At 34.4% G+C, this 20,358-nt stretch overlaps 1 protein-coding gene and 1 non-coding gene across 36 annotated transcripts in view; both read left to right on the top strand.

Annotated features, from left to right (window-relative positions):
• The window catches only part of PTPRD (protein tyrosine phosphatase receptor type D), a 2,191,141-nt gene that overhangs the window by 1,532,312 nt on the left and 638,471 nt on the right, over window positions 1-20,358 (top strand). For all 35 annotated transcript variants that reach the window (XM_077911920.1, XM_077911956.1, XM_077911938.1 and 32 more), the window contains one exon: window positions 3,467-3,502. The gene's annotated coding sequence lies outside the window, so the exon portion shown is untranslated. The remainder of the gene's footprint in view (window positions 1-3,466; window positions 3,503-20,358) is intronic.
• On the top strand, window positions 8,839-8,947 carry LOC144322838 (U6 spliceosomal RNA). The gene has a single exon (XR_013388454.1). It is a non-coding gene; the product is annotated as a U6 spliceosomal RNA (small nuclear RNA).

Raw genomic sequence — 20,358 nt, 5'->3', positions numbered from 1 at the left:
TTTTAAATAAAATTAAATATAGAACACAAATTAAATCCATTGAATATTTCTTGTAATATCAGGGGCCAAAATTAGCCATAAGGTCTCATTATTATTATTGTAGTGATGTTATTTCTACAGTCTATAATATTTTGCATGGTAGAAAGACATTTTTGTGTACTTTATTGCACTTATTCTCACCAAAACTCTTGAAAGTATTGTATTATTTTAATTTTGCAGCTGAAGAAACAAAAATCTAGCCAGTTTACATGACTCCCCATCATCTCAGCAATACACAAAACAAATGGAAACTAGCCAAACCAAATCTATGAATCGTTCTTATACTAAGGGTGACTTTGAAGAACACCTTTTCATGCCAACCATGAAACTCCTATGTTTTATTTTCCTTTTATAATAATAAACTATAATTCCAAATTATTCATTCTTTCTATGATTGATCTCTATGAGTATATAAGCCTGTTGATTATAGAACATCACAGTACAGAATTTGCAACTACTTTCTGCATTTTATCAGTTTTTTTCCACATTCCAAGCACGTTATAAAGAATGAATGTTCAAGTTCTGCAAATTATTTTTATTTTTTAAGAAATTTAGCAAAGCACTATTCTTCACTTCCAATTTGATTTAGAAAGTATATATATAACAAAACATATGCAAAGATTATTTAAAAGATGTACTTTAGATGAGATGATTATAAACATTTATGACATCCAAGAGCCTTTGAGGTTAATTTTAAGATTAAACTGGAAGAAGATTAGATTAATTTACTAAAATATTTTATTTTCATATCTATATTGTGGATTTTTAAATATAAAGTTAGAAAGTAGCCTCAACTTGCCATCAGGGAAATACATATCAAAACCACAATGAGATACCACCTCACACCAGTGAGAATGGGGCAAATTAACAAGGCAGGAAACCACAAATGTTGGAGAGGATGCGGAGAAAAGGGAACCCTCTTGCACTGTTGGTGGGAATGTGAACTGGTGCAGCCACTCTGGAAAACTGTGTGGAGGTTCCTCAAAGAGTTAAAAATAGATCTGCCCTATGACCCAGCAATTGCACTGCTGGGGATATACCCCAAAGATACAGATGCAATGAATCGTCAAGACACCTGCACCCCGATGTTTATAGCAGCAATGTCCACAATAGCCAAACTGTGGAAGGAGCCTCGGTGTCCATCGAAAGATGAATGGATAAAGAAGATGTGGTCTATGCATACAATGGAATATTCCTCAGCCATTAGAAAAGACAAATACACACCATTTCCTTCAACGTGGATGGAACTGGAGGGTATTATGCTGAGTGAAATAAGTCAATCGGAGAAGGACAAACATTATATGTTCTCATTCATTTGGGGAATATAAATAATAGTGAAAGGGAATAGAAGGGAAGGGAGAAGAAATGGGTAGGAAATATCAGAAAGGGAGACAGAACATAAAGACTCCTAACTCTGGGAAACGAACTAGGGGTGGTGGAAGGGGAGGAGGTTGGGGGTGACTTGGTGGCGGGCACTGAGGGGGGCACTTAATGGGATGAGCACTGGGTGTTATTCTGTATGTTGGCAAATTGAACACCAATAAAAATAAATTTATTATTAAAAAAGAAAGAAAGTAGCCTCAAAGGAACATTCAATGAGAAACAATAAAACTTAGCCTCTGACTCATTGAGCTCCTTTTTGCTCTTGTTTTGGATATTTGGAGGAGAGAGGAAAGATGTTAGCATCAAGTAGATAAGCCACCTAATACCCTGACTCCGAGTTCCTTTATCTTTCCTATTCAATAGCATTTGCCTCCATTCCACAGCAGTCATTTACTCTCATTTATAGGCTGGATATATTCAAAATTATTTGTGTAACTCAAACTTTTCTTCTGAGTTCTAGAAACCTTCACCTTAACTTAAAATTGTCATTTGGTTATCTCACAGACATCTCACAAATAATATGTCTAAACTGGAACTCTTCTATTCTCCTCAAATTGAATATATTTCCAATCTTCACTATCTCAGGAAATGGCAGCACCATACATCTAGTTGCTAAAGCCATCATCCTTCATTCCTTACTCTGCCTCACCTTCACATCAGTAAGACTTTTCTTTGTACCTACTAAATCTATTGTCAGTCAATCCAGGGTTCCTTTCCCTCTACTACCAGTATGGTAGTCCAAACTTCCTTAAAGAATTTCATTTCCATTTCCAACCATTCTCTCCCCAGCCTATCATCAAATAAAGAGGTAAAAAAAAAAAAAAAAATTCACACACAACAGCCAAAAAATCTTTTAAAACAAAACTTGCAATAATAACAAGGTCCATTAATTTTTCCAATGAGCTAACTATACATTTCATGTCCTAAGTAAAAAATATATTTTACATGCTTCTATTTCTTTCTTTAGAGCTTTATTAAGGTACAGTTAACACATAATATACTGTACATGTTAAAGCGTACAATTTGATGAGTTTTGACAGATGTATATACCTGTAAAGCCATCACAGCAATCAAGATAACAAATATATCCACCAACTCCAAATGTTTATTTATGGCCCTTGTAATGCCTCCCTCCCATCTTCCTTACCTACATCTACAGATGATCACTGATCTTATATTACTCAAGATCCGTTGATATTTTCTAGAAATTGACAGAAACGAATTAATATTTCCACTTGCCTAAACTAGTCTTATGGAATCCAAATTGTTTTTTCCAATTTCACTCTTACAAAGTGAAAAAAAAAACAGTAACAAATAGGTTTACAGGTTTGATGAAAATCAGTGGAAAAATAGCAGCATGATCGTCCAATTTTGAGAATGGCTTAAAAACTTCTGAAACCCTATCAAACTTTGATAAACTGGTATCTTTTACAATCCTAATTTAAACTGCCTATATACTACTAATAAATGTCCACATTTTAATTAAAATTTGAATTAGCCTTTTCCTCAAACATAGATTTGTCTCTTTCTTTTTTCACATTATGATAGTACTTTGGAAGATTCTGTATTCTAGAGACCCTGTGATGTTAGTTAAAGCAACTGAATGGGCTTTGCGTATGTTTGCCAAAAGCTAAATCTTAACAAAAGTTTACAGTGCATGGAATATTTCATTTTGTGAAAATTTTTCATAGACTTTTCCAACAGAAATTTGTTTTTTTATTTAATAATATTTGATACTTATTAATATCATTCATATAAAATTGTGATTACAAAGTATATTGAATTAATAATCTAAGGTTATCATTTATCTTTCCAGAATAATCATAGCATGTTTTGCTTCTTCTTTCTTTAAAAGAAATGTTTTCTATTGCTCTTTACAACAATGACTATGAAAGGAAATGCCAAAATATAACTAATTTCAGTTCTTTTTCGAATTTGACATTTTTTACTACCAACATAATATAAACATGCATCATTTAAATGAACCATATTTTAATAGCATCATTTTCTCAACATTCTAACTGACACATTTCTTTTTGTTTAGGGAGACGTCTGGTAAACTGCTGTGGGATCTAAACAAGTAAGATTTAAAGCATGCTGAGTTTGTTTTGGGTTGGGGGGGTTGGCCTGACTTTCAATGTTTTTGTTTGTTTTATTACTTAATAGTATTTCTTTAATACTGCGGGTTGTAGCTTTTTAGAAAAGTGTTAACAATTTTATTGTGGAGTATGAGGAAAAAAAAAAGTAAACTTTTAACAATTTGAGATTGTTTGGAGACTTAGAAAACCTACCTGAATTTTCTGTATAAGGTAGGCAGACATAAAGACATTGCAGATGGGGTAAAATTTCAAACCCAATGTAATGGAAATGTTTTTATGAGAGTGAATATGAATCCATATCGTGAATTTTTACAAAGTATTTTTTTTTTTACAAAATATATATTGCTATACTTGTCTTATTCTTGCCTCTTGCTTGTCAGTAGAATAAGTCAATGGATGGTTGATTTGATTTCCCAAACCACCTCACATAGAATCATGACTCAATGCCAGAGAGTTTGGGTAATGTAAGATCCACCCCAACATTGGAATGAGATGTGTTGGGATGATGAGAGAAGAGGTTTAACTTAATAATGTTAATAAAGGACTAGGAAGGAGAAGAGATGGAATGAGGATCAAAAGGAAAGCAAATGAGTAAGGAAAGCACATAATAAGAAGGAAGAAAGCAGATCACCATAGAAATAAAGATTTAAAAAAAGATTACATACATTACATACTTCATTTGTCTCTGGAAGAGCAGAATTAGAGATAGAACAAATTAGGAAAAGAGAGCAGATATTGGAACAAGTAAGACTACAGAGCAGATATCAGAGAGACAGGATATGTCATAGGTTGTGTTTGAGAAAAAAGGGAAATAGAAAGGAGTAAATAGTAAAAGATGGGGGAAGAAAGTTTAATTTTTAATGTTTCCTACTTATTTGACAATTCAATTACTTGAAGCTAGACTTAAATAGTTTTAAAAAATATAAGCATTGAATATTTCAATCTATCTTATTGAAGAAAAAATCCTAGATATTGTATAATTATGCGATGTTTCCAAGAATCTCGCTTTATGCTCAATTTAAGCCATGCTTAAATGAAGAAAATGTTTCTTGACTTGTTTTAAGTTTTCTTATGAGTATTCTAAACTTGTTCTACTCTTAAAATCACATAACTTCTGAAAAAGGGAAGATCATACATTTGGAAAGGTGAAATAACTTATTAAAATGCATTTTTAATTTACAGAAAGTATATGTTAAGCAATTCAAATTTATAGTCAGAACAATTCAAATTACTCCTGCATTCAGGGACACAAAGCCCTAGATTTACCCTATAGTTATCCTGTAATTGCTATTTACAGGCAATGGAAAGGTTAACAGTGGTGCTGATCTCAATCATAATGTACAGATTTACCAAAGAAACTTGTAGAATCGACATTTTTTTGTCTCAATGCATAAATCATACAGATTCAACAAGATAATGTCCTTTGTATTGGCATAATGATTTAAATAAGTAAAAATTCCTTTTTTAGCACCCCTTGGGAAGTGTGCTTTTAGGTTTATGATTGTTACTGCTGTTGTTCATTGTTTTTTTAGTGGCTATAATGTGTTAATCATTGACCATCACAATATAAAGTCTCTTCCTAACAGTTGAAGTATCTTGGGAAAAAGATTTTGGTTATTTATGATCTGTTATGTATAAAGTTATCACTAACGGTCTACCATCCATTATTTTTCGTAACTATAGAGCAAAGTTCAATGACGGCACAGTAAAAAAGTTCCCATTGATTCTGACTCTAAAATACTGGGCAAAATCCCAATATCACCATGATGGTCCATTTAATCATTCTGGGCCTCAGTGTTTTCATGTTCAAATGAGGATAATACTACCTACTCCCAGGATTACTATGGCATTTGAACAGGTCAGCAATGTGAAAGCATTTGGAATTTGGTCAACATTAGTGGTTGAGGCATGGGTTTGTGCACCCCAGAAATTCCTAGCCAAAAGCCCATAAGCCACACAAATGACTTTACAAGGTCGTAATTCAACTTTATCATTGCAAAAGTTATTTGGGGGGTAAATCAACCTATCATTTAAAAAGCTATAGTCATCATCTTCATGGCTCTACATCTGGAGTACAGGAAAAGTCTTTCAGTCTCATAAAAATCTCCACCTGCTGTCTGGTGCTGTACATTCCTCTCCTGGAATAAAACTAGGACCTCTCTTCTATTTTCATGGCACTAGGCTAGGTGGTTTTATGTACGTTTCCTCAGATAATCCTCAAGTCAATCATAAAGAGAATATCTGATTGCCCCCCTTCACAGATGATTCTCAGAAAAGCTGACTAATGTGACTGAGTTCACCTAGATTAAAAAGGAACAGAGTTGCAATTGGGATCCAGACTCTTTTCACAGCGCATGTACACTGGGAAATACCCCTGCCTTTCTTAGTGAAATATAGTCTTTTCAATACAGATATTTGTGGAAGTATTATAGCAATGACTTTATCCAAATTGGTGTAGCTAAAATGTTTCAGGAAAAGAGGAAGAAGAGGGAAAGTGATTGCTAGTTCCCAAGGAGAGGGAGTACTGCTGGAAGGGTAAGTGGTTAGTCTCACCGACTCAGTTCTGTGCCTTGAACAAGTTCTGTGGGAAGGCATTAGTGAGAATTAAAAGCAAACAAACACAAAATCTTCAATTCTTTCCTACTTGGCTATTTGACAGCAAATTCCTCAAGTCTTCCCGCATGTGCCTTTAAAATCCAATTCATCAATATTCTTATGATAGTTTAACAGAGAGAAGTCCAGTCCTATATTTCTTTCTATTTATTGACATTCTCTCCTTAACAAAAATCAAAGACCCTCTTCTTTGTATACCCCTGCTTTTCTGCCAATGGTATGAAATTTGTGGTTCATTTGAGTTGGTCTAAGTATACTTACTGAAGTCAGAGAAGAGGATAATTATTATATACAAATGCATCCTGAATAGTTCCTTTGAGACACCAGCCTCTTGAACCTCTTTAGGGGAAAAAAGCTGTTAGAAAAAATAAAAGTGAGGCTCTTACATGATGGTTAATAGTTTAAAAAATATATTTGTTTCTCATTAACTTCACAAAAATAAACCTGTTTTAGCTTTTTTAAGATAAGTTGTCCTAAAAGGTTATACTATTGAGCAAAATCAAGAAATAATTCTCTATTTCTTCATACACAGGTATATTCACATGCACAGACATACTAACAGACACAATTACATGTACACAGAGACTATAACAGGATCATTCCCTACTTTCTTTTTTTATTATTTTTTTATTTTATCTTTTTCATTCCCTCCTTTCAATGAAATATCCCATATTGTCTGTTTTTTTTAGAATACATTGAAAAAGTAATTTTGGAGAAAAGTTGAAATGATTGAGTCTTAAATGTATTATACCACTTTTAAAACTTTAATAATCCAAGCCTATCTAAAAACTATGTTTGAAGTAATCACTGTTGCGCCTTGTAAACAAGAGGCTGACTGTGTTTAGAAATATGCTTGCATTGTACTGATATCACAATACAGATTTTTCTTTCCTCAGATTGTCTCCAGTGTAAACACACTGCTTGATAAAGATGACAGGAAAGCTAACTTGATTGCTAGGCAGCTGTATTGTTATTACCATAGATAAACACACTTATTTCCTCTTTGGAGTATTCCTAGTAAGGAATTTCTGGACGAGTATAATGTTTTCTTTTGAGTTGATTATGATCTTATTTATTTTAGGTAATCACATAGGTATCCTTTATACTTTTGTAAGACTGAATTTAAAGCAGAGAAAAGTTCAGAGGGAAAAGGTGAGCTATTAAATGTTGTTTTTCAGGGCATGATTAGAAACAGGGATGTTATTATTGGAGTCTTATACAAAAGGAGGAATCAAAATTGTACAACACAAGCGTGTTTCCATCTAGATTATGAAACCTAAGTGTTATCTTGGGATCATGGAGGAGCTTTATTTACAATATCAAGTTTGCTTATGAAACTCAAATAAATGTTTCCAGGAAGAAAAGAGGTAATAATAGTAATGGACCAAACAGTTGTTTATTTTGCATGGTTACCTCTTGATTTTGAAAGAGAATTATCATTCTCCTGTGAATCTTATATAAAGCTTACAATTTACTTGCTATAGAAAAATGTTCATTATCCGCAAAAAAACTCCAGATTATGAGGATCAGCAGGCATCAAGAGGGCAGAAATACAGCAGCAGAATTCCGCAGTAAGAAAGCATCAGAGTCCAGTCTGGTTAAATTGTAGGATGTACCTAACAAGGATCATGTTACCTAGGAACTATGGCTTGCGCTTTGGCACTTTCAGATAACTCATGTGCCCTGAGTGTCTTCTTGTGATGAAAAGGAAGGGTTGATTTAGTGGGACCTGAGTAATGGAATAAATGCTGGCAATAGCACCTTCACCACCACTACGAAAAAACCCATTTGACATTGGACACCTCCCATGTCTGATAACAGCCAGGACTCCCAGAATTGTGATGTCACTTTGAGTATCTGGGTCAGGGCAGAGGTGGTCCTGTCTATAGTATCCATACATGCAAGAGTACTAATACTTGGATAATCTCGTAGAGCCATATATTTACATCTGGAAAAAAAATCAGTATCCAAAAGAACTATTTCAGCATAGCAGATTAACTGGCCTCCAGTACCATCTACAATGCAGCAGGGAAAGGAAGAAAAAGAGGCTTGTTGCATGTGCCCTTTGGGGCAGTAAAACACTCATCATTCATCTGACACAGACTGTTACCAAACATAGAAGTGAGTGAAGATCCTTCCATATTTGAAGACTATTATTAGTTCTGTCTTGTGAGTGATCGCTTCTTTGCTATCATTAATGATCAATGATAGAACACAGCAACGATGGTGCAGCACTATGGGGTACTCCCACGACGCATTTATTTTCCCCATCACCTTGAGAGTGGTTTCCAAGATTAATTCTTGTGTCACTGCCCCCTTATATTAATTATTGCTGCAGAAGCTCTTTATAATATATCAGGGGTTAGCCACTCTTTTGTTACTTTGATGTGAAGTCCCTAAAGCCTCAGAGATTGAAAACACACAAGCAAACAAACAAAAGAACTGGCAAGACTTTTCAAACACCATTGTGTATACCTTTTTAAAACTAATATCTGTATTATCTGCACCCCCTCTCTCTAATTCCCTTTCTTTCTGCGCTTGTAAGCATGATTTGTTTCATTCATCTATTTCGTTCAAGAAATTCAGACACTCGAAGAACTTGGCAGAAAACTTCATCTAAGACAGCAAGCAACCCTCTGATAGAGATTCGATATAACTGTTTGGCAGTGCAGGCTAGTGGCTAGTGAATGCAAAAACAAAACAACTGCTTATGGCAGCAGCACAGATACTAAAACTGGAACCATTCAGAGAAGGTTAGTAAGGCCCCTGAGCAAAGGCAAGTCACAGATTTTCTATTGGCATTGCTGAGTTTTGTGAAACTGTAAATTCTACTCTTCTACCTGATGTTACAGGATGAAATGGCAAGGATATACATCCTCATATGGTCGATAATGGCGATCCCTTATCACAGGTTCCAGAATGACACAAATGCATACAAATAGATTCAGACTTTAATAGATGGAGCTGAATAGAAATTTCAATACTGTTGGGTAAATCTGCTTTGTTCTTTTACCCACTTAAAGTAGAGCAATCATTTAACATTGTAAATAATTTCCCTGTATCTGTGTATGAAAGAAAAGCATCTTATCTGTTGGTTGTTTTTTTAGCCATGTATATTAAAATCACCTACCATAACTTCCTCAAGTGCATGGATTTCTCTCTCTCTTGTAGTCTTCATTATTCAAGAGTGAATAATTCTTGGCTCATGGTATTTACCCCTGCTTATTAACCAAGTATGTACTGGGCAAGTGTATCAGTTTCCTCTGCTGTGTAACAAATTACTACAAATTCAGTGGCTTAATACAACATATATTCATTCTCTCACAGTTTCTATGGGTAGGGACAGGCACCGCTTATCTAGGTCCTTTGCAAGGATGTAGACAATACATCAGACAGGGCCTAGTTCTCATTTTGAGGCTCTACCAGTGATGGATCCACTTCCCAGTTCATTCACATTGTTGGCAGAATTCATTTCCTTTCTACCATAAGAGCAAGGGCTCCAACTTCTTGCTGCCTGTTGGCTGGAGGCTCCTCTTAGCTCCCTGAGGCTGCCTGAAGTTCCTTGACTTTATGAGTCTCTCCACAGGACCTCTCTCAGCTTGGCGCCTTGCTTCCTGAAAACTCTAGCACCACTGGATAGCAAGATGAAATACTATACAATGTATCATATTTGGAGAGCGGACTCCTATCACCTTTGCCAAATTATATTCATTGGAAGCGTATCATAGGTTCTGTCCATACCAAAAGAAAGGGACCCTGGAGAGCACCTTAGAGTCAGTCTCACAGAGCAGCTATCGTGATAAGAACCAGTTTCAGCCTTAAAATCCCAATGAATCAGAATTTAAAATAATGTTACAGGAACAAAATGTTAGATTGGTCTTACCGAAGAAAATGTAAAATAGCTATAGGGTATAGAGTTGTCACTACAGTAGTATTATGAAAGCACCATACTCACAGTACTTCCCATTGTAAGAGGTTGGATCTTCAGGGAACAGGAATGTATTCTTAGCTACTTTGACAATGAATAACATGTGACCCTCTTTCCTTGATGAGTGCATTCTGAGTTTCAGGACTCTGAATAACACAGTTTGTACTTAATGTACACCTCACTTGTCTCCATTGTTGACCTGTAACAACCACAGAGGTGATTATATACTAAGTAATTATATGCTGCAGTTAATACACATTTTACCATCTATTTATCCATAGGTCTGTTTTCTCACATAAGCACTTAATTCTATAATATTTAAATCAAAAGCTCCAGGCTTACTAGTCCTTTAGGATGTGACAACAATGGATGAATTATAAGCTATTACGCCAAGGAACAGTGAATAGAGACATGTGGGACCATGTAATACCGGAGCAGCCACATCTGGTGTTTCCTAAAAAATTCCACAACTTCATATATTCCTGTTGTTCAAAGACAGATACTATTTCTGAGTGCCCCTGCAGACCTTAATTGCCACTGTCTACATAGAAAAAGTAATCTCTAAGGTAACCAGGATACATACTCCATAGCAATCTATAATTAGGGCAATCTAAGATATGAGGATACTACATACGAACCCTAATGTAAAGAAGATTTTTTTCCATACCAAAATAACCAATATAAACAATTCAATCTGACCAATATTTATTTATCCACATTAGCTCTTGTTGGGGGACACTTTTTGTGTCTGACATGTAATAAACGTGGAAATTTTCAGCCCACCACTCACCCTACAATGTAACAATGATCATACGACAACTTACTGCATGTGTTTCAGTCAGAATCCTGTCAGGAAAATGATGGCACAATTGAAAGAGGTTGAAGAGAGTTTATTAAAGGGAGGGACAAGATTTAAGAATAGTGAAGCATCTTGCATTAACTACAACCAGAATCTACTTCCATGCCCAGGCCTACAGAGAGACCTGTCCTGTTTAAGAGGGCCACCCGAGAAGAATCTGACCTTAAATAAAGAAAAGCAACATGCTAACATGTGTCCTGCAGGTTAGGAAACAAATATCATAACTCTTCATTTCATGTACCTTTTAATATTCTGCTGGTGTTTCACATTGCCGAACCAACAAGAAGCCACGAGGAAAGAGAACCTGGTGGATATGGTGCATAAATGCTGAGCTCATGAAACACAGAGCAAGGGTGTGTGTGTATGTGTTGGGGAAGGTGAGTCAAAGAATGGATCAGGAGGGGTCAGCAGGGATTATCTTATCACATATCAATGTGTATCAAAACTGAGAGAGTTGTGGAGAATTTTGTCTTATTTTTATTAAAAGTCCAGCTTTTGTCCATGGTCTGAATTCTGTCAGTTTCTTCCTTTTACACCTAGGGATTCAAACATATATTGAACCTTATTTTTTAACATCCCTTAGGAACTGCATCAATCATTTATTTCATTTGTTAATATTCTGACCTCTTTCCAGAAACCATGGGGCTTCTAACAGAGGTTGTTGAAATCTTCAATTATCTTTTAACCATTCATAACTAGAGATGTCCCCAAAGCAGTTTCTAACAGTTTCCATCTTCATACAGGTTGCCTAGCTTAGGATACTTACATAATTCCAAATAGTCTGTAGAGGAAGTTCCACAGATTATAAAAAAAAAAAAAAAAAAAAATTACCTAAGATTTCTCCACATGGGCTACAAGTTCACAAAAAATTTTCAGAACTCCTTAAAAAAAATCTACCCAAAATCTAGAGAGACTTTCTGAAGGTTGCCATAAGTTATAGTTTGTTACCTAATGATTTTGCAATCTACCCTTATACTTTTTATGCAAGTAAATTAAAAGACAAGAAGCTCTATGCCCAGATTTGGGATATTATTTTTAAAACGCTTTTTGAGATAGAGTATTTCAAAATTGGCACATAAATCACTGAATGAAATCCTCCAGTTTTATCAATGGAGAGACCAATAACTTCTATATCTAAATTATATTAACTCTAATTCAAATCATTATTCAACATTTTTAAAATTTCTAATCACCCATACACATTTGGATAAATCATTCTCATTTTTTGTCTTCATGAAATCTTTCTTCCACTTTTGAATTAAAAGTTACAACTAAAATCTATGGATCACTTAGTCATTAATGTTAGGACTGTGAAAGCATGCAAACCAATATTTCAGTTCTATTGAATTTTAAGATTAGCCTTTGTATGACATTAAACAAGTCCATTTTTATTAATTTTCAATTTTATCATTTCTTATGTAGATGATATTCCTGATCTTTTGTTGTGTTTTTTTTAAGTTTTCACTTAAATTTCAATTAGTTAACATACAGTGTAGTAGTAATTTCAGATGTACAATGTAGTGATTTAACACTTCTGTACAACACCCCATGCTCATCACAAAAAAGTGCCTTCCTTAATTCCCGTCATCTATTTCACACATCTCTAACACCCTTCTCCCTTCTGGTCACCATCAGTTTAGTCTCTATAGTTAAGAGTTTGCTATAAACATCAGGGTGCATGTATCCCTTCAAATTAGTATCTTTGTATTCTTGGGTAAATATCAGTAGTGCCAATGCTGGATCATGAGGTATTTCTAGTTTTAATTTTTTTGAGAAACCTGCATACTGTTTCCCAGAGTGGCTGCACCTCTTTCTCCACATCCTTGCCAACACCTGTTTTTTTCTTGTGTTGTTGATTTTAGCCATTTAACAGGTGTGAGGTAATATCTCATCGTAGTTTTGATTTGCATCTCCCTGATGATGAGTGGTGTTGAGCATCTTTTCATGTGCCTGCTGGCCATCTGTGTGTCTTCTTTGGAGAAATTTCTGTTCATGTATTCTGCCCATTTTTCACTGGATTATTTGTCTTTTGGGTGCTGAGTTTTTTTTTTTTTTTAAGTTTTATTTATTTATTTTTTTAAGATTTATTTATTTATTCATTCAGAGAGAGCGAGAGAGAGGCAGAGACACAGGCAGAGGGAGAAGCAGGCTCCATGCAGGAAACCCAATGTGGGACTCGATCCCGGGTCTCCAGGATCACACCGGGGGCTGCAGGCGGCGCTAAACCGCTGCGCCACCAGGGCTACCCGGGTGCTGAGTTTTATAAGTTCTTTATATATTTTAGATACTAACCCTTTATCGGATATATCATTGCAAATTATCTTCTCCCATTTTGGGTGATTTTTTTCCTTCACTGTGTAGAAGTTTTTTTGTTTTTTGTTTTTTGTTTTGTTGTTGTTGTTGTTGTTGTTTTTTATGAAATCCCAATGGTTTATTTTTGCTTTTGTTTCCTTTGCCTCCAGAGACCTATCTAGAAGAAAGTTCTTACAGGGGATGTCAAAGAAGTTACAAAGAAGAATTGTGCATTTATTTTTGTGTGTAGTGTAAGAAAGTGATCCAGTTTCATTGTTTTGCACGTTGCTATCCAGTATTCCCAAAACCATTTGTTGAAAAGACTATTTCCCATTGTACATTCTTTCCTGCTTGGTTGAATATTAACTGGCCATATAGTTGTGGGTTTATTTCTGGGTTTTCTATTGTGTTCTATTGATCTATGTTTCTATTTTTGAGCCAGTGCTATACTATTTTGATTATTACAGCTTTGTAATATAACTTGAAATCTGGAATTATGATGCATCCAGCTTTGCTTTGCTTTTTTCAAGATTGCTTTGGCTATCTGAAGTCTTTTGTGGTTCCATGCAAACTTTAGAATGGTTTATTTTAGCTCTGTGAGATATGTTGATATTTTGATAGGGACTGCATTATGTGTAGATTGCTTTGTGGATTATAGACCTTTTTAACTATGTCTGTGTTTCCAATCCATGAGCATGGGATATCTTCTCATTTCTTTGTGTCATCTTCAATTTCTTTCATCAGTGTTTTATAGTTTTCAGAGTACAGCTCTTTCTCCTCTTTGGTTTTAGTCCTAGGTATCTTATTGTTTTGGGTGCAATAAACAGGATTGACTCCTTAATTTCCCTTTCTGTTGTTTCATTATTGGTGCATAGAAATGCAACAGATTTCTGTATATTGATTTTGCATCTGCAACTTTGGTGAATTCATTTTTCAGTTCTAGTAGTTTTTTGGTGGTGTCTTTCAGGTTTTCTATGTACAGCATCATGTAATCTGCAAATGGTGAAATTTTTACTTTTTCCTTTCCACTTTGGATGACTTAATTTTTTTGTTGTCTGATTGCTGTGGCTAGGACTTCCAATAATATAATAAATAGAAGTAGTAAAAGTGGACACCCCTATCTTATTCCTGCCCATAGAGGAAAAGCTCTCAGTTTTCCCCTATTGAGAATGATATTAACCAATGGTTTTTCACAAATGGCCTATACAATTTGAGGTCTGTTCCCTATAAACTTATTTTTGAGGACTTTTAATGATGAATGGAAGTTGTATTTTGTCAAATGCTTTTTCTGTAGCTATTGAAATGATCATATGGTTCTTATCCTTTCTTTTATTAACACGATGTGTCACATTGATTGATTTGCAAATATTGAACCACATTTGGATCCCAGGAATAAATCCCACTTGATTGTGGTTAATAACTTTTTTAATGTATTGTTGGATTCAGTTTGCTAAGATTTTACTGAGAATTTTTACATCTATGTTCATCAGGGATATTGGCCTTTTTTGGTGGTGTCTTTACCTGGTTTTGGTATCAGGGCAATTCTGGCTCATAGAATGAATTTGGAGGTTTTCCTTTTTCTTCTATTTTTTGGAATAGTTTGAGAGGAATAGGTATTAATTCTTCTTTAAATATTTATTAGAATTCACTTGTGAGGGATGCCTGGGTGGCTCAACGGTTGAGTGCCTGCCTTCTGCCTAGGGTGTGATCCTGGAGTCCTAGAATTGAGTCTCACATCAGGCTGCTTGCATGGAGCCTTCTTCTCTCTCTGCCTATGTTTCTGCCTCTCTCTGTGTGTCTCTCATGAATAAATAAATAAAATATTTTTTTTAAATAAATCACCTGTGAAGCCATCTGGTCCTGGACTTTCGCTTATCATGAGTTTTGTTGTTGTTGTTGTTGTTTTTAATTTCTGATTCAATTTCTTTACTAGTAATTTGTCTGTTCAATGTTTTTATTTCTTCCTGTTTCAGTGTTGGTAGGTTATATGTTTCCAGGAATTTGTCCATTTCTTCCAGTTTTCCCAATTTGTTGGCATAAGGTTTTCATATTCCTCTAATTTTATTTCTGCTTGTTGGTTGTTATTTCTCCTCTCTCATTTGTGATTTTACTTCTTTTTGGTCCTTTCTCTTTTCTTCCTGATAAGTCTGACCATAGGACTGTCAATTTTATTAATTTTTTCAAAGAACCAGCTTCTTGTTTCATGATCCCTTCTATTGTGTGTGTATGTGTGTGTGTGTTTGATTTGGTTTGGTTTGGTTTTTGTTTTACTTTTAGTTTCTATATAATCTATTCCTGCTCTGATCTTTACTATTTCCTTCCTTCTGCTGGTTTGAGGCTTCATTTTTTGGTCTTTTCTAGCTCTTTAGGTCTCTTGTGACCATCTTTGTTTTAAAGTCAGTTTATCTGAAAATTATTAAAAATTATATAAATTAATAAAGTCTAGTTTGTCTGATATAAGTATTGCTACTCTGGCTTTCTTTTGACATCCATTTCCATAAATGTTTCTCTGTCCCCTCACTTTTAAACTGCAGGTCTTTAGGTCTTAAATGAATTTTCTGTAGACAGCATGTAGATGGGTCTTGATTTTTTATTCACTCTGATGCCATATACTTTTGATTGAAGTGTTTAGTCCATTTACATGTAAAGTGATGATCAATAGATAAGGATTTACTGCCATCTTATTACTTGTTCTGTCATTGTTTCTGAAGATTTTCTCAGATCCTCTCTTGTCTTTTTAGGGGCTCTTCAGACAGATTGCTATTTCCACACTCTCTGCCCCTGGGTCATTTGTCTGCCTTCTCTCCAAGAGCAGAAGTGTGCCTATGGGCTCTATCCCAGCCAAGCTGACTAACTTTTAAAACTCCAGGTTTTAAACTCCACTAGTTACAAGAACTCACAAAATTCAGCCTCTCTTGTTTTCCAAGCCAATGTTTTGGGGAAATATTTTCTTTGTGTGTTCCACTGTGCACTCCTCTCTCTCTTGCCCTTTTCTTGCCCATGACTCCTTCTTTTTTATAGCACCTGTGATCCATTTCTCCCCTAAATTCCATCTCCAAACTTCTACTTTTTTCATTGTGACCTCTTCTCTCCTTTCAGTTATGGAGTTTGTTCTGTCCGTCTTCAGGTCTATTTCTGGGGTATTTAGGATGATTTAATAGCTATCCAGTTGTATTCATAAGACAAGGCAAGCCGAAGTCCTCTTATTCCACTACCATCTCCCAAAATATCTTGTGATTTTGGTATTGTGCATATAAATAGTGTTTTGTAAATGTCAAACTATTGAGCATAATGGTGAATAATCGCAAAAGGAATATTAGGTGAATGAGAGAATTTTTTGTACTTTTACAGAAAAGTCTACCATATGTATACACACATTAGCTCGATATTATGTGGGGTTTTTTGGTTTATTTTTCAAATAGATGGATTTCTTCCTAAAGCAGTGTGCCTAGGACAACTTTTATTTCCTTCTCTAATTACACTTATATCATGTAAGATTTTTTTCCTTTAAGCACAATATCATAAAATTTACCTTAAGCAAAATTGTTTTTTACCTGACGTGATACTTACTCCATTAGTATTCTGATAAACAGAACAATGAAAAATCATATGTAGTTTAAAAAAATAGTTAGAATAATATAGTGTGTTTTGAAGTTATGTAACCAGTAATTAGTAGCAGTAGTAGTAGTAGTAGTAGTAGCAGCAGCAGCAACAATGAGGATATTTGCAAAACTCTAAAGATCATATTAAGTGGTTGGAATATTTTAAACCATAATCTTGCCTTTTAAGTTTTTCTTTTAATTTTATTTGTTTATTCATGAGAGACACATAGAGAAAGGCAGAAACATAGGCAGAGGGAGAAACAGGCTTCCCACAGACAGCCTAATGTGGGACTTCATCCCAGGACCCCAGGAACACACCCTAAGCTGAAGGCAGACACTCAACCACTGAGCCACCCAGGCATCCCTTGCCTTTTAATTTTTTCTTTTTTTTCTGCTTTCATACCCACACTTTTTCCATAGAGTTGACAGATTGGAGACTCTAGAAGGCATTCTTATTAAGTGATGGAAGAGAAAATGCATGGGTAATTGACAGCCTATTGTGGACGGTAGCTTTCTTAGCCACACTATAGGATAAGTAGGTATTTGAAATAGCTAAAAATATTAAAAGATACCACCTTGTAACTGTCTTTTTATTTATTATTTTTTTGTTTTCCTCAAGCAAATTTTTTAAAATTTCTGATTCTTAAATGATACTTGTTTTCTATTTTTAACTGATTTTAATTAGCCTTCTCTTCCACAACTTCGGATGAGAGAGAGAGAGAGAGAGAGAGGCAAAGACATAGGCAGAGGGAGGAGCAGGCTCCATGCAGGGAGCCCGATGTGGGACTCCATCCCGGGACTCCAGGATTATGCACTGGGCCAAAGGAGGCACTAAACTGCTAAGCCACCCAGGGATCCCCATGGCATAAGCTTTCAAAAAAAAAATTAAGACTTTCCATAAACTGATTCCTTCCTTCAGGTTTAGTCTTATTTTTCTACCCTATATTCACTTTCATGCATCCTGTGCTTTAAGACCACTAAATGTATCATCTTGCTTCCCAAAAGGCTCTTCCTTGATGGTACCATGACTTTTATATGTGTTCCCCCCCGACCCAGTTAATCCTACAGTACTCTAAGTAACTTCTAATAGCTCTTACTGCATTCCATTATAATAGCGTATATATGCCTATACTTTCCAAAGGAAGGAGAATGATTTGAAGATGGGAATATCATCTAATTCTTCTTCATGTCACCAGCGGAGTAACTCATGGATATAGGATACAACAAAATGTTTATGAATAAGTTAATTGACCAACAGAAAAAAACTTGAAAGGTCTAGGAGAATGCTTCCCAATGCAGTTACAAGAATTTACTGATACTTTGTCAAGCAGAAGAAATCAACCTGATTCTTATCATGGTCACAGTGTTGTATACAGGAAAGTGGGTGAACATTTGGGACAATTGATAGAAACTTGTATCTTTTTGTTTATAGTTTGAATCAGAAAGGTTATATCAATGTCTGATCTTATCTGTAATTTTCAACAGTTTTCTAGGTTTCAGCAAATATCTCTTCTAGTCACAAGAGGGAAAGAGGCCTAGAATAAAATATTATGCTTTATTATTGTAACAGAGAGAAAAATTAGTATTTGCCAATTCAGTCATAACTTGTATTTTGAAATTGTTGGAAATACAATTAGAAAAAAACAATACAAAAGCCATATTGATTTAATGTCACTATTTTAGCTAGAGTCAGTCAAAAGGAATCCATAAGCATGCTACATACTCATTGCATATTTGTTATGCTTTCCACATCAAAATGATAATACTGTTCTATTTTTTTAATACTGTTCTTTTAAAGAACAGTATTCTTATAAATATGATTGTAAAGTAAATTTATTGTCTTATTTATACAGCAAAATACTAAATGGGAAAAGAAAAATATTATATATATATATATATATATATATTACATGCAGTACACATACCTATACACATATATGTACACCTTTTCCTCCCATCAGAAGAAAATAGAGTTTGATATATGTGAAAAAAACATATTTAAAAATACCAAGAAAGTTAAAAAATATTTAAAAGAAAATTAATAAGAGTTAGTTGAAAAAAAGAAAAAGATTAAATTAGAAGAGTGTCTTTTTGAATATCTTATAAATTCTTTGGTCTTTCATATATTAGTATAATTAGTATTTAAAGTACTTTTTAAAAAGAAAGAATATTAAGTAACACAACTCAGCAAAGACATTTCTCTCAATGAAGAGAAATGAAGGCATGATATCCTAGAAACTCAACTTCCCTATTAGTAATTCCTAGCCCATATCTTAATATCATATGGCTAGTAAAACCACATCATCTTTTATTCTTGAGTTTCTAATTCAAATTGAATCCAATGTTACATTATGTAATATCAAGCAACATTTCTGTCTGGGTGGTACTAAGCTATTAGAAGTTAATTAGAATACTAAATCTCATATTAATACAAATCTCATAATCAACATGTGTTTAAATATAGTCTACAGTCTTTTTTTTTTTTTTTTTTTTTTTAAATATAGTCTACAGTCTTCAGGTAAAACATGGCATGTGGAATTCAAGTCCTCTACTACTTTCAAAAACACCTCTAAAATATCAGTTACAGATTTTAAAAACAATAACACAAAAACAAATTGAAAAAGAGAGGGATAAAAGTGATTAAGAGATGTCAACAAAGTTTTGGAAGATGGAAGATGGATGAATTAGCAAAGTAGAAAAATCTGAATCCTTTGTGCCAGTAGCTTAGATAATTGGATGTGTCACTCCCACCACTTGTATATGGGAGGAAAGGAAAGTGCTTAACTCTGGAAACAATAGGATTATTTGAAGTTTTTAGGATATACTTAGATCACCAAATCCCTTCATATGTTCATATATGAACATGACTATGGGACCACGTAGAAAGGATTTTTCCCACAAAAGATCAGAAGTATATAGTATAGAAAAAAATAATTATTATTTTTTCAGAAAAAAATAATTAAAATCAAAGCTATCAAAACAGAAAAGTCTGAGAATGAAGCCCTGGTCAGAAATCATGAAAAAACAAACTCAAATATCCTTTCCAGACACCAAGTCCCTACTCCCAGGGTATCAGAACTAGGAGTTCAATTGGAGTATTTTTTGGAAAAGCACAATGCCCCTGAGAAAATAGCCACATAAAAAAATATGCCGGAGTTGTCATTCCAAAGTAAAGCTATCTCATTACCCATCATCCTATCATAAAGCCTCTCCCCACATACTCACACACATATACCAAGACAGAACTTCCTATAAAAACTTTTTTATGGTGCCAATTAGTTTTCAAAAATCAGATATGTGAAGAACAGTTTTAACTTAAAAGAGAACAAAACAAATAAATATGCAAATAGAGATATGAATCCTAAAAAAGAGAGAATAACTAAAGAAAAACTAAAGAATCCTGTGTATTAAAATATTATAGCAGATAAGCAAAAATACAAAAAGGAGAGGTGAAAAATGACATTAAGAAAATTTCCCAGAAAAATAACCTAAAAGAAAAGTGATGGTGAGTGAGAAAAAAATTTTAATGAGAGAATTAATCTA

Source organism: Canis aureus, chromosome 10 (assembly GCF_053574225.1).
Source record: "Canis aureus isolate CA01 chromosome 10, VMU_Caureus_v.1.0, whole genome shotgun sequence".
Taxonomy (NCBI): domain Eukaryota; kingdom Metazoa; phylum Chordata; class Mammalia; order Carnivora; family Canidae; genus Canis; species Canis aureus.
This window is presented reverse-complemented; position numbering and strand designations above follow the sequence as displayed.